Source organism: Triticum aestivum, chromosome 2B (assembly GCF_018294505.1).
Source record: "Triticum aestivum cultivar Chinese Spring chromosome 2B, IWGSC CS RefSeq v2.1, whole genome shotgun sequence".
NCBI classification, from domain to species: Eukaryota; Viridiplantae; Streptophyta; class Magnoliopsida; order Poales; family Poaceae; genus Triticum; species Triticum aestivum.
In genome coordinates this window covers 28,057,108-28,072,305 of record NC_057798.1, presented here as the reverse complement: position 1 = coordinate 28,072,305, position 15,198 = coordinate 28,057,108, and positions in this window count along the sequence as shown.

The window sequence follows — 15,198 nt, the reverse complement described above, 5'->3', positions numbered from 1 at the left end:
ATTAAATATGCTCCTCAACTGTCCAAGCTCCGGGCCTTCATGGCCAATGGTTTAACAGGAATAGACCTTGCACGCTGCTGGATATCATGGAGCATTTTGCCTCTAGGCCGGCGCCCCGGTTTGATGTGCACATACACTGGCAGCATTGATGACCCACTCCGACATATCAAAATTCAAATCTCCGATGACGAAGTCACCGAATCTGTAAAGAAGATGTTAAATGAACTGGAGCACCTCTGCGCCCAAACCGGTCTGCTTCCTTACTGCACCACCAACGAGCCGCCAGCGGTAAGATTTTAATTTCTCTATTATTGAACCTGTTACTGCTTTATCTGCCTGACCTTTAATTATTGCTGACTCAGAGTGATAATCCGTTTTGGAGCAAGAAGCTTTCGCAAGATAAAACGGAGAAGGCAGGACGGCCAACCCGGCCCAAGACCAAGGTTATCAAGAAACCAGCTCGTAAGAGAAAAACCACCGCTTCATCTGACCCAGCCATTGATGATGATGTGGGTACTCCGGATCTTGAGGTAGAACTTGATTCACTTGGCTTGCTTTTTACACGCCTTATTGATGATGATGCTTGTCAGGATGACGCTGAAGCCAGCAATGCGGGATTCGTTGAGGTAACCATTCTCTCTTCCGATTCAGAAATCTTGCCTTTGCCAAAATTTTGCCGGGCAAACCGGAAAGTTAAATTTTCTCATCCTCTTGCTTATCTAGATTCCCAATTTCTTATGAAGACCCAGCAACACGAAGCTCGCCGCACAACCCGGCACAGTGGCCAGGTAGTTACCTCTGCCGGTTTACCGAACAGTCCGGTTCGAAAACGCCGCTCCGAGGTCTCCGACCTTTTTATTGATTTAAATCTTAAAGCGGGTTTCTTCCGTCAACCTCTTAATCCATCCGACTCCGATTATCAGGTCACTTCTCATTCATCGTCTGGTGAATCGTCGGCCACTCAGTTACCACCTTTAAAAACAGTTGCTGGGTAAGTTAAACTGAACATATGCTTCCAGTATACCGCATAATGGCTTATGCTTTTCCTTGACTTTTTGTTTTTCTTTCAGGGCTAAACCGAAACCAAGCAAGAAGGCCCGCCTGGATAAAGCGGCTGAAGAAGATGTGGCCCCAGAACATGACCAAGCGCCGGATCGTGAAATGTTTACTTCTGAAGATATCCCCAATGATCCTCCTTTGCAAGACGACGTTATTCCCGAAGAAGGGCTTGTTAATACTCCAGCCTCTGCTGATCCGCCTGCCAACTCCATCCAGATTGAGAAATCCTACACTCCTGCTGACCAAACGGCCGCACCAACACAAACTGGCGAGTCCAAAGATGATGATGTTGTGATTACCGGTGTGGGCCGCTCTGAACCCGGGAATCCCGTCACCCTTACCAAGCATACCATCAAAGAGGACTTTTCCGCTTTGAACAAAGGAAAATGGGATGTTGAACTAGAGACATATGCTGCTCTGAGTGCCCAAGATCTTCACTCTGGCTACTTAAACCGGCTTTACACTAGCCGTGACTGTGAAGCTGGCCTGGTCAAAATGATGAGGGATAAATTTGAGGTAACTTACTTCTTTCCTTGCTGCCATTACCTCCATCCTTCCAGCCCCCAAGGGCCGGTTTGTAACGTTGGTCAAACCGGGACTTGATCCTGAACATTCTTGAAACCAATCGATATAGCCCGCAAGAACCGGTCTAACTTAGCATAAGTAAAATGGGGCTCCAATAGAGAACTGTCCGTAGAACATAACTTGATCAAATAGCCATTAGCCCCCAAGTACCAAGTTGAATACTTGTATTGAGCTTGGGACTTTGTAATCGAGTAATATACAAAAATTGAAGGTGCATTAGCCCCCAAGTGTCAGGCATATAACTTTGTTATGTGGTTGATACTTCAACTCCTTGGATCGCCTGTGCAAAGCTTAAACGCTGTCTGTGTGCACGCTGAGGTGAAAATCAAAGAGGACCGAGTTGCCGATTTGCAGGAGGCCTTGAAAACCCAGCAGGCTGAAACAGATAAGGCAAAGCAAGAATTAACCAGCGCTTTGAGCACTGCTGAACGGCTGAAAGAAGGCTTCAAGAAAGAGCGGGCTGACTGGGCCACTGAGAAGGCCGGTTTAACCAAAAGAGCGGAAAATACTGAAGCTGCCCTTAAACCGGTGGTGGATGAACTGACGGCCGTACAGCGGCAAATACACTCCATGACTGCTGCAATCTTTGGTAAGCTCCTTGTAACTTCTGTGATAATTTGAACCTGCTGTAGCGTAAATCCGGTTTGAGACCATTCCAATCTTGTTGTAGGCACACGTATTGGGCACTTAGGAAATGATGTGCGGAAGAAATTGAAAGCTGCCTACACCTTGGTGGAACAATTGTATACCGGAGCCCAACGGATCATCACCACAACTTCTCACAACAATTTGGCGCCCTCTTTAATCCAGGACACTCTTAGCAAGTTGTCAATGCTTCCAGCCCGGATTGAGGAGCTGAAAAAATCCGCTGCCCGAACTGGAGCCATCAATGCCTTAATCCGGGCAAAGGCATGGGTGCCAGATTTTGATCCTGTGGAAGCAGCTCAAGGCTATCCCAGCCTGAAAGAAGATGGCTCTGAATTCAACGAAGAGGATTTAAGGGCAATAAACCGTGCAGTGCGCCCTCTGGCTTGCCAGCTAGCTGAAGAGGCAGATTTGACGTATTATCAAGCGCAATATAACGAGCAAAACAAACGAGTGCCCGCCCCAACTGTTGAAGCGGAGAATCTGATCCCTCCAATCCGTAAGCACACTTATGCTCCTGATATTGAACCGTCTTCCCTGATCCATGAAGAGGCTGTTTTCCAAGCTTTAATGGGAATCTACTGGACCACTGTTGATTTCCAGCCAATGGGTAGAGACGAGGAAGCTGAAACGGCGGAGGATGAGGAGCAGGCTTGAACCAGAAGCCGGTTTGGAGAGCTGTTTGTGACATCTTCCGAAAAGAACAATGATCTTATTTAGGTACCGTGCTGCCTTGTAATAGGATAGTTAATGCTTCTAACCAGAATATGCCTTTGTACATAAGTACTGAAGCTTTCATTTGGAGAACTCCAATTCATATTTCCTGCAATCAGAAAAATTTGAAACTTCGGTGGCGGTTATACCGCCAGCCGGTTTATGATCCTGATATGTGTATCAGTAATATAACAAATATATGATACATAAATACCTGCCATGTTTGGATATGAAGCTGGCTTAGCCAAGCCTGAAGCGGCGGTTTTATAAACCATTACCGTCAAAAGAAAAAGATGGGAGAAAATAGCTCCCGTATAAACCGTACTGAATCAATACGAGCCCCTTTGTTACTCCATGATGTTAACAGGAGAAAGGTAAACCGGGCATACTCCTCCGGATTAAAGGGGAATCAAATCCATCGGCTGAATCGGAAAAAAGGTGTTTGTCGACATAAAAGAAATCCGACAAAAGCAAATAATAAACAAACCATGAAAATAACATGGAAGCAAAGGCAATGATAAAAACCATTTGCAAAAATATGCTATACTGAGCTGATCAGATGGTATTACCATGGTCGGACAGGATCAAGGCCCCCAATAGGAGTGACAATGATTCAAGTCAGCCAGGTCCCCAAATGATTCGTGGCATATATGCCAGATCAAGAGGCGTGGCAATGGTTCGGGTTCGATCATGCCCCCAAGTGATTTTGTGGCCTTAGGCCGACCAAGAGGCGTGACTGGTTCAGACTTGACCATGTCCCCAAATGATCTGGTGGCTGTCGCCTATCAAAGGGTGTCGCGTTGGTTCGGACACGACCAAGGCCCCCAGTGATATATAAAAAACAAATGTCAAGGGGTAAACCGGAGGCCGCTTTAAACAGAACCACTCCGTGTAACCTCGCATGATGAGAAAGACAGAGACCCCGCTTTAGCTGAGGCTCCGGTTTGATATATCAAAGATAATATATACATAGTCATGATATGTACATAGATAGAGCCGATGGCTCAAGTATAGTAAGGCCAAATATGAGCTATATTCCACGGCCTGTTGGTCTCCTCCCCTGACGTACGTGAGTCTTGATGCTCTCGAATATCAATCAGATAATACGACCCGTTGTGCAGATTCTTGCTGACCACGAACGGTCCTTCCCAAGGTGGGGATAACTTGTGCATATCTGTCTGGTCCTGGGTTAGTCGAAGCACCAAATCTCCTTCTTGAAAAGTTCTGGTTCTAACCCGGCGACTGTGATAGCGACGAAGATCTTGTTGGTAAATCGCCGAACGGGCAGCCGCCAGATCACGTGCTTCGTCCAATAGGTCCAAAGCGTCTTGCCGTGTTGTCTCATTGCCCGCTTCAACATAAGCCGCCACACGAGGCGAATCGTGCCGGATATCACTAGGGAGAACTGCCTCTGCTCCATAGACCATAAAAAATGGTGTGTAACCTGTGGACCGGTTTGGTGTAGTATTGATACTCCAGAGCACAGATGGTAGCTCTTCAACCCAACATCCCGGCGTCCTTTGCAATGGGACCATAAGCCGGGGTCTGATGCCTCGCAAGATCCCTTGATTAGCTCGTTCGGCCTGTCCATTGGACTGGGTGTGCTACCGATGACACGTCCAGTCGGATGTGCTCACGCTTACAGAACTCCTTCATAGCCCCCTTGGATAAATTGGTACCATTGTCAGTAATGATACTATGCGGAAAGCCAAACCGGAAAATTATCCTTTTGATGAACTGCACCGCTGTTGCTGCATCGCACTTGCTGACAGGCTCCGCTTCAACCCACTTGGTAAATTTATCAACTGCTACCAAAAGGTGGGTATTCTTATCCTTGGATCTTTTAAAAGGTCCAACCATATCCAGCCCCCAAGTTGCAAACGGCCATGTTATTGGGATCATCCTCAATTCTTGAGCCGGCACATGAGCACGCCTTGAAAATTTCTGACATCCATCACACCGTTTAACCAAGTCCTCCGCGTCAGCATGCGCTGTCAACCAGTAGAACCCGTGACGGAACGCCTTTGCCACCAGAGACTTTGAACCGGCGTGGTGTCCACAATCCCCTTCATGGATTTCTCTTAAGATTTCACAGCCTTCCTCAGGAGAAACACAACGTTGAAACGCCCCTGATACACTGCAATGATGTAATTCACCATTAACAATCGTCATAGACTTGGATCGCCGGACTATCTGCCTGGCTAGAATCTCATCCTCTGGTAACTCCCCCCGGTTCATGTACGCAAGATAAGGAACTGTCCAATCCGGAATAACATGCAGGGCTGCCACCAATTGAGCCTTCGGATCAGGAATAGCCAAATCCGCTTCACCTGGGAGCTTGACTGACGGGTTGTGCAACACATCCAAAAAGACGTTAGGCGGGACCGGTTTACGCTGAGAGCCCAACCGGCTTAAAGCATCCGCCGCTTCATTCTTTCGACGGTTCACATGATCCACTTGATAACCCTTGAAACAACCTGCAATATTATCCACTTCCCGACGATATGCAGCCATGAGCGGGTCCTTAGAATCCCAAGTGCCAGACACCTGTTGAGCCACTAGGTCCGAGTCACCAAAGCACTTAACCCGGCTTAAATTCATCTCTTTAGCCATCCGCAGACCATGGAGCAAGGCTTCGTACTCAGCTGCATTATTAGTACAAGGGAACATTAAGCGAAGAACATAATGAAACTTATCACCTCGTGGGGAAGTTAATACGACTCCAGCCCCCGAGCCTTCCAATTGCCTGGATCCGTCAAAATGAATAGTCCAATATGTGTGATCCGGCTTCTCCTCTGGTGCTTGTAACTCCGTCCAGTCATTGATGAAATCAACAAGTGCTTGAGACTTCACTGCCGTCCGAGGCACATACTTTAGTCCGTGTGGCCCAAGCTCTATAGCCCACTTGGCAATCCGGCCAGTCGCCTCCCGGTTCTGTATAATATCACCCAAGGGAGCTGAACTGACCACTGTGATGGGGTGCCCTTGAAAATACTGCTTCAACTTCCGACTGGCCATAAAAACACCATAAACCAGCTTCTGCCAGTGCGGATACCTTTGCTTGGATTCAATAAGCACCTCGCTGATATAATAAACCGGCCGCTGAACCAGATATTCCTTGCCTGCCTCTTTGCGTTCCACCACAATAGCCACGCTAACTGCCCGAGCATTGGCCGCTACGTATAATAACAGTGGCTCCTTGTCGACCGGAGCTGCAAGAACAGGCGGATTGGCTAACTGCCGCTTCAGGTCCTCAAATGCTTCATCAGCAGCCGGACTCCAAATGAAATGGTCTGTCTTCCTCAGCATTTGGTACAAAGGAATGGCCTTCTCTCCGAGGCGGCTGATAAACCGGCTTAGTGCAGCGATTCGGCCCGCCAAACGCTGAACATCATTGATGCACTTCGGTTTAGCCAAGGAGGTGATAGCTGTAATCTTCTCTGGATTAGCCTCAATTCCTCTATTAGACACTAGGAAACCCAGTAACTTGCCTGTCGGAACACCAAAGACACACTTGGCCGGATTAAGCATCATCTTGTAAACCCGCAAGTTGTCAAAGGTTTCCTTCAAATCATCCACCAGCGTCTCCTTCCGCCTTGACTTTACTACAATATCATCCACATAGGCATGCACATTGCGGCCGATCTGTTTATGCAGGCAATTCTGTACACACCGTTGGTAGGTGGCTTGGGCACTCTTGAGTCCGAAGGGCATAGACACATAGCAGAAGGCTCCAAAGGGAGTAATAAACGCTGTTTTCTCCTGGTCTTTAACCGCCATTTTGATCTGATGATATCCGGAGTATGCATCCAAAAAACTCAAATGCTCACAACCTGCCGTGGCATCAATGATCTGGTCAATGCGGGGGAGGGCAAAAGGATCCGCTGGACAAGCCCTGTTAAGATCTGTGTAATCCACACACATACGCCAAGTGCCATTTTTCTTAAGAACCAGCACCGGATTAGCAAGCCACTCTGGATGGAACACCTCAATGATAAAGCCAGCTGCCAAAAGCCTGGCCACTTCCTCTCCAATGGCCTTTCGCCTTTCTTCGTTAAACCGGCGGAGGAATTGCTTCACCGGTTTATACTTAGGATCTACATTAAGAGTGTGCTCAGCGAGTTCCCTCGGTACACCTGGCATGTCGGATGGCTTCCATGCGAAGATGTCCCGATTCTCACGGATGAACTCGATGAGCGCGCTTTCCTATTTGGGATCCAAATTAGTACTGACAGTGAACTGCTTGGATGAATCGCCGGGCACGAAGTCAACAAGCTTGGTCTCAGCTGCCGATTTGAACTTCAGATCTGAATCATGCTCTGTAGTTGGCTTCTTCAAAGGAGTCATATCCGCCGAATCGACATTGTCCTTATAATACTTCAACTCCTCCGTGGCACAGACCGACTCTGCATAAGCCGCATCACCTTCCTCACATTCCAAAGCGACCCTACGGCTCCCATGAACCGTTATTGTCCCCTTGTAACCCGGCATCTTGAGCTGCAAGTAGATATAACAAGGCCGCGCCATGAATTTGGCGTAAGCCGGCCGGCCAAACAAGGCATGATACGGGCTCCGGATCTTCACCACCTCAAATGTTAATTTTTCCGACCGGGAGTCGTGCTCGTCCCCAAAATCCACATCCAGGGCTATCTTACCAACAGGATATGCAGATTTGCCAGGCACCACACCATGGAACACCGTATTCGACGGTCTGAGATCTTTGTCTGTTAAACCCATGCGGCGGAATGTCTCATAGTACAGTATGTTGATACTGCTTCCTCCATCCATGAGTACCTTGGTGAATTTATAACCCCCCACCTGAGGGTCTACCACTAATGCTAGCTGGCCCGGATTATCAACCCGGGGCGGGTGATCCTCTCTGCTCCACACGATAGGCTGCTCCGACCAGCGCAAATAACGTGGTAAGGCCGGTTCAACAGAATTCACCGCTCGCTTGTGGAGTTTTCGGTCGCGTTTATCCAAACTAGTTGTGAAAACATGATATTGCCCATTGTTCAACTATTTTGGCTGGCTCTGATAACCCGACTGCTGCTGCTGCTGCTGGCTGTTCTGATTATTCTGGTGATTGTGACCGCCCTGATTGCGACCTGAACCGGAAGCTCCATCGTGATCCGGCCCGTGGAAACCGGATCCTGAACCGCCACCTGATCCGTGATCATACCGGAAGGCATTAGAGTTTTTGAACTCCTGCATGATATAACAATCTTACCAAAGATGGTTAGCCGGCGACTCCTTCGTCCCGTGCTTTGGGCAAGGCTGATTCAACAAATAATTCAAACGGCTTGCGTTAGGATTGGGAGCCCCATTACGATTCGCCGCTTTACCTCTGCGCCGCGCCCCCTGTCTTGTGCATTAGTGTTGGCCACAAAATCCATGCTGCTATCCGCCTTGCGTTTGCCTCCGTTTCCATGACCCGCCGGTTTGTACTGCTGCTGTTTGGAGTTGCTATTCTTCTTTCCCTTCCCTGCTTCATCATCATCAGGCTCGGGATCCTTGGTACTGTCCGAATCGGCATACTTCACTAAAGCGGCCATGAGGGTTCCCATGTCATTACAGAACCGCTTCATGCGTCCCAACTTCAATTTTAGAGGCTCAAACCGGCAGTTGCCTTCTAGAGTTAAGATCGCAGAGTCAGCATTAATCCTGTCAGACGAGTGCAAAATTTCCGAAACGCGGCGCACCCAACGGGTCGTTGATTCTCCGTCCTCCTGGACACAAGCCGCCAGGTCTACTATGGACTTGGGCTGCTTACATGTATCCTTAAAATTCTGTATAAACTGGGCCCGCAACTGGGCCCATGAGCTGATAGAATTGGATGGTAGGCTCTTTAACCAAGTACGAGCCGTGCCCTCAAGCATCATGGTGAAGTATTTTGCACATGCGGCCTCATCCACGTCCAGCATTTCCATGGCCATCTCATAACTCTCTACCCATGCTTCAGGGGATAAATCAGCGGTGTAATTTGGCACCTTGCGTGGACCCTTGAAATCTTTGGGCAGACGCACATTACGTAAAGCAGGGATTAAGCAAGGCACTCCCAAAGCGGATGTGACTCCTAGTCCGGCGAAGGTAGTAGAACGAACCGGTGTAAGTTGACCCGCATTATCCTGTGCTGCTAACTCGGCCCCCCTTTGTGCTCGGGCCCGGTCCACCACATCCTGTGCATCGCGGACACCGCCTGCCGGGCTATCACCGCGGGCTGCTTCACGGCCTCGCGCATTGCTCGATATGGTGGGTTCATTCAAGCGCCTGCTATAACTCTGGCTTGGACGGGGTGTAGAGTGGATCCGATCACGGCTGTACGAATATGCTTCCTGCTGAATCAGCGCAGTCCGGAGCAGCTCCTTAACCCGGCGCGTCTCTATCGCTTGCGGAGAACCCCCATCGACTGGGATGGCCTCTAACCGTGCAGCGGCCGCAACAAGGTTGTCCATAGGATTCGAATAATGACCCGGGGGTGTCGGGACCAGCAGAGGGGCCACAATGTTCTGTTGAGGGGGCTCCATTAGGCGGGGCTGGACCGTCGCTCCTGGCCCTGGTGCTTCAATCCGGTTTGCCTCCAGGTACTGCGGTGGATTACTGGGCCCTGCTCCTGGGGTGTGAAAGAGATTTCGGGGGTCAAACCCTAACGGCAGGCGTGATCTGTGCTTCCGTTTCAAGACCTCCCGTGATGCATTCTGGTCGAGCAGGAGCTTATAGGCCTGGGCGTCCAAAGCGGCCCGCTCTGCAGCCATCCTGTCCTTTTCTGCTGCCAGATCCGCTTTGGCTTGCACGATCTGCTCTTTCACCTTTGCGATCTTCGCATCATGAGCCTCCTGATCTGCCGGATTGGCTTCTGCCATAAGCGCAGCTAGTGCATCAAACAGGTCGGATAGGACTTGAACCGGCGGGCGCACAAGGCCTCCTGCCCCTGCTGCCGCTGCCGCTGCTGATCCGGAGAGCATTGCCGCGACAGTCGAAGAATAATTCGCCGCCTGGGTGCCGGCCATGAATATTCCAACCCGGTTGATCTGTCCTGGGGGGTCCGGAATACTGTCGCCATCGAACATCCCCTAACCTGATCGTCTTGCAACTGGCATAGCGATTCGGTCTCTCCGGTCGAGGATTCGTCGCCGGAATAGACGATGGTCTCGCTACCGTGTTCTGATTCGTCCTCACGCTCTCCTCCGTGGATGACTCCAACGAAGGCACGCTTCATGGCCGGTTTAACCTGGGTAGACCTCGCACGCTGAGCCGTCTCGACGAGGTCGGTGCAGATGTCCGGCTCAGGCCCAGGCTCACCGATTTTGCCGATGAAGACGTGTATGCCACCAAAGGGGACCCGGTACCCGTACTTAATCGAATCGGCCTCGGGACCCCATCCTGCGTCGTCGATGTAGATCTTTCCACGATGACTTTTGGTCATCTGGCCCACAACATAGCCTTCGAGTCCTTTGAGCTTGCCCTCCAAGATCGTCAAACCATCGTGCGATGGCCCCACGCTGGGCGCCAACTGTCGTGGATTTGTCACGGCAGATGTCCTAGCAAAAGGACTTAGTCGTGGAGCCATCGCTACGAGTTTACTTGAAGGGGTTAAAGCGGACACAAAGACACGAGCGGTTTATACTAGTTTGGCCCCTTCGATGAAGGTAAAAGCCTACGTCTAGTTGTGATGGAATTGATGTGGACTCGATGGCTAGGGAGCAAACAAGCTTCGCCTAGACTCGAGTTGTCGTTGTCTCTCCCCTGAACCGCCGCCGGGTCATCCCCTTATATACACGGGTGACGCCCGACGGTCCATAGAGTCCCAACCGGTTCATACTCGTATCCCGGTTGGTATCTCTCTATTCCTAACTTATAATACAAGTTATACATCAGGTCGGTTTACAGCTACAGGTTCTAAACCGACTATAGGCCTTGGGCCTTCCTCTGCTTATACCACTAATGAAGTTAACCCGGCCCGAGTAGGCCGGTTTACGCCTAGTGGTAATATCCCCAACACGTACTCTCGGGCAATTCGTTGTCCTTTGGAAGCATATTCTTTATCATTACCAGCAACTTTCCAAATCCCTTGTCAGATACACCATTCTCTGCCTTCCATTGCAGCAATTCAAGTGTGGTGCCCAACTTTTTTTTGTCAGCTTCGCAATTCGGGTACAACAATTTCTTGTGATCCTCTAACATGCGCTGCAACTTCGTCCTCTCCAGATCACTTGCGCAGTTTCTCTTTGCATCGGCAATGGCCCGACCTAGATCATCAGCGGGCTCATCTGATGCCTCTTCTTCAGCTTCTTTCTGCATTGCCGGCTCAGCTTCTTCCCCATTGTTGTATCATCGTATTCAGGGAACCCATGGCCAGGATAGCCGTCGTCGTCCTCTTCTTCTTCATTGTCTTCCATCATAACCCCTATTTCTCCGTGCTTGATCCAAACATTATAGTGGGGCATGAAACCGGACTCAAATAGGTGGACGTGAATGGTTCTTGACGTAGAGTAACTGTGACCATTCTTATAGCCAGCACATGGACAAGGCATAAAACCATCCGCCCGCTTGTTTGCCTCAGCGGCAAGCAGAAAAGTATGCACGCCATTAATGAACTCGGGAGAGCATCTGTCATCATACATCCATTGTCGGCTCATCTTCATTACACAACACCGAATAGACCAAATTAATACAAGTTCATACATAAAGTTCATATACAACACTTAATAAATGCAACATACAAATAACTCTCTAGCTAAAGAATTTAAATGCAACAACAAATGTGATGAAGATCGCAATTAAGGTAACAATTGATCCAACAACATAATGATACCAAGCCACACTATCAATGGCATATTTTCTAATCTTTCTAATCTTCAACCTCATTTTCTCCATCTTGATCTTGTGATCATCGACGACATCGGCAACATGCAACTCTAATTCCATCTTCTCCCCCTCAATTCTTTTCAATTTTTCTTTCAAATACTCGTTTTCTCTTTCAACTAAATTTAACCTCTCGACAATAGGGTCGGTTGGAATTTCCGGTTCACATACCTCCTAGATAAAAATATCTATGTCAACTTGATGGGCATAATTTGTCATAAACACGAAATGCAACAACTAGTTTTAAAAGAGAATATACCACATCCGAATCATAACAAGGACGAGGACCGACGGGGACGGATATCAAAACCATGGCACTATGTATAACAAACAACGTACGGGTAAGATAATTATACGAGTAACTATATATCCAAATCACATAAACATCAATTTGGTAATGTAAAATATTCACGAACAAGAGCCTCACCAGAAGGTGGTGCTGGTGACGGGACGGTGCGGGCGATCGACGGTGGTTACGACGGAGATTTAGAAGGCACTAAGTAAACCACACCTACATATTCAAACTAAGTGTTATTTTTGTGCTCAAATTGCATATAAATCAAATACTAGCAAATATAATTATTCCTCCCAAATTAATCACTATACAAAGCATTGCAAGAGCTAATCTAGCAATGAGAGTTGAAAGGACAAAGTTGCTAATCTTTGTGATCATTTGAATGGATGGGGGCCTTCAAATCTTGACAAATTTCGGGCAAAATTTGTGAGGAGCTCGAGGAGAGAGGGGGAAGAATAGAGGAGTGAGGGGAAAGGGGAAGAACAAAGTGGCTCGGGGGGACGATGGGTTTATGTATGTCGACCTTTAGTACCAGTTCATGCCACGACCCGGTACTAAAGGTGCTGGACGGGCCCCAGACTGACAACACCCTGCCACCACCCTCTTTAGTATCGGTTCGTGGCACGAACCGGTACTATAGGTTCGCCACGAACCGGTACTAATGAGAACGGCCGGCTAGCCGTTGGAACCGGTACTATTGGACACATTAGTGCGGCTCAAAACCAAACCGACACTAATGTGTCTCATATTAGGTCCTTTTTCTAATAGTGCTTTATAGTCACCCAGTTACGTTGTGACGTTTGGTACACCCAAAGCACTCCTACGGTATCCGGGAGTTACACGATCTCATGGTCTAAGGAAAAGATACTTGATATTGGAAAAGCTCTAGCAAACGAACTGCACAATCTTTGTGTCATGCTTAGGATTGGGTCTTGTCCATCACATCATTCTCCTAATGATGTGATCCCGTTATCAATGACATCCAATGTCCATAGTCAGGAAACCATGACTATCTGTTGATCAACGAGCTAGTCAACTAGAGGCTCAGGACATATTGTGGTCTATGTATTCACACGTGTATTATGATTTCCGGATAATACAATTATAGCATGAATAAAAGACAATTATCATGAACAAGGAAATATAATAATAATCCTTTTATTATTGCCTCTAGGGCATATTTCCAATAGAGCCTCGGTTTGTTTAGTGATGGGCCCGATTCCGGGCAAAAGCAGAAATGACTATTGTGTAATTTCATATTTTCTTAGGGTCCTTGTAAGAATTATCTTTTTCAATAAAGTACATTTTCTCGGTCCTTCATGAACCTCATCGTTTTTAAAAAACAGTAACAATGAGTTAAGCCACATTTTCTCTCCTAGTATCTCCCTCTTATCTCCTCCGAGCCACCGTTGAGAGTCGCTAGGGGAAGTTTGGCCATAGGCCAATCCTAGATATTCTTCGTCAATGATGCTGGCAGAAGTCGAGATGGGAGGTGCTTAGTGCTACCTTGTACTTAGTAGTTTTAGGGGGGGGGTGGTGTGGTGTCGATGGGGAACATGCATTTTTTAGGGTTAACCATGCAATTTGTCCCTCACAGAGTCTCGAACATGGTTCGCTTTGGTTGGCCACCAACTTCTACGTCAGACACATGCTCACAACTAGACATACACGACAACTACTTAACACTACAAATACGGACTATGACAAGCAGCGAGGCAGAGGCAGAGGCAGAGGCGCCAGCGCATGCCTATGCTTGTAGTACAAATCACCAGTGTGCCCATGTCTATCGCATGGGCCAGAGGAACGACTTGAAAATAAAGTGGACCAATAAGGGCAATGTTTAATTAAACTTTTCCTATAAATATTCACAAAACACTGTGAGTGATATCTACATTTTTGTTTGAAATCGTGTTTCAGGTGAAATCAGGGCATGAGAGGTATATATAGTGGGTGATTAACCACATGACCAAGACTAAATTGCCCCGAGCGTTGCCTAGACTTCTCCATGGTCCGCCATGATTCTTGGTTCAATGGCGGAGCTAGGGATCAAATCGATACAATGCTAAACAATGTCAAATGTACTATGGTCATCAAAGAAGACACGACATCACGACACGGGTCGCGGTCCCATAGCCCGCATATCGTCTACGCCACTAGCCTGGTTCGAGAGGAAGCACCGGGGCTAAAACATGAGAGATGCATCCTGCAAAGGGAACAACGTGCCATGTTCAGTTGGTGGAGAATAAATTAAATTGGAGCAACATCATCCAAAGTGGCTAACAAGCCAGTATTAGGAGAGTAACCTTGTTGTTAAGGCTGTATTCTAATAACACCATAATAAATGTTAGGGTAAGAGGTGTCCCAAACCTAATAGTCTAGGGGTTAAGGTCTCTTTCATTTGTAGAAGTTTCAAAACACGGGAACATGGAAAATGTCGGATTGGAGAGATATGGCCTCTTAAATCCTATAAAATTTAAAATAATAGAAATTTGGATCAACGAGTGTTTGAAAAACAAATAAAATGCACGAAGAGGTTTGGATGGATAGAGCTTTTCCTCGTGATTCCAATCCTACAAATCAAACTAACTATGTTGGAAAAAATTCCTAATGTTTCATATCATATAAAAACACTATATATTTCTCTGATTTTGTTGAGTCGATACTTCGAATTATATGAGCCTTATACATTTTTTATGCTAAAACGAGCCTTAAACATACCTACCTTCTAGAGGGCTATCAACTTATTTTTTTTTTTGAGTTTTTTTAGAGGAAATGCTATCATCAACTTAACTATTGATGGGCCATCCTTTCGGGCCGTCGCAGATAAATGTCCCGCTGGCCAGCCCAGCCAAGCCCAGCCCAAGGGGTATATGTCCAGAACCCTAACTCTCCCCCGAATCCCACCCCCCCGTGCTCAGCTCCGGCGCGGTGCTCTGCTCTCCTCCCCGTCCCCGGCAGCGGCGATCGGCAGGCGACGTGCGTCGTACGCCGCAGCCGACCGTTCGTCGGAGGGCGTCGTGCGGCATTGGGACTCC